This window comes from Silurus aristotelis (assembly GCF_946808225.1).
Source record: "Silurus aristotelis genome assembly, chromosome: 8".
In the NCBI taxonomy this organism is placed as follows: Eukaryota; Metazoa; Chordata; class Actinopteri; order Siluriformes; family Siluridae; genus Silurus; species Silurus aristotelis.
The window spans coordinates 28,809,893-28,810,607 of record NC_139581.1 but is presented as its reverse complement, the minus strand read 5'-3'; positions in this window follow the sequence as shown (position 1 = coordinate 28,810,607).

The window sequence follows — 715 nt, the reverse complement described above, 5'->3', positions numbered from 1 at the left end:
CACCAGTAACGACCCCCTACATAATTACATCACAATAACTAATAATATTAATTAACAAACATTATAACCATTTATAATCAAATGTCATCAATGAGTCAATCATATGTTTCATACAATGATTTATAAACAAAGGCTATAAGCAGTTATAAGCTATGCCCCTTATCCGTCTTGGAAGCTCCTAATGAACCATGCCCCTGAGTTCTTGAAACAATGTCCACATCTGTAAAGACTCTGTCGATCTAAAAGTTTTTTTGCAGTTGTCTTTAGAGCGCTGTAGAGTAATTATTGCACATAGAAACCTCTAAGAGAAGCCCGATGGGGCAGGTGTTATGCTGCCCCACTCCCCTCAATCCATGAACAGTTTCATTAAAAAAGCCTCGTTTGTAGCAAATAATCTAAAAAATGGAATACAACCATAGAAATAAAACCAATGTGTAAAGTGTAAGGTGTGTCCATGACGTACTGAGTCACCTTTATTATAATAAATATGGCAAACATCAGGAAAGAGAAGGGATGACAAAAACAAGACACCGTCCCAAATCTTCCCTACAAAAGTACATCGCATACTGCAGTTTTAAAACAAAACTACATAGCAAGCAAATCCAGAGCAAAACTGCACATCATGCCACAGTTCTAAAGCAAAACTACACTCCACACTGCAGTTCTAGAGCAAAATCAAACATCACACAACAAATTTAGAGCAAGACTACACAAT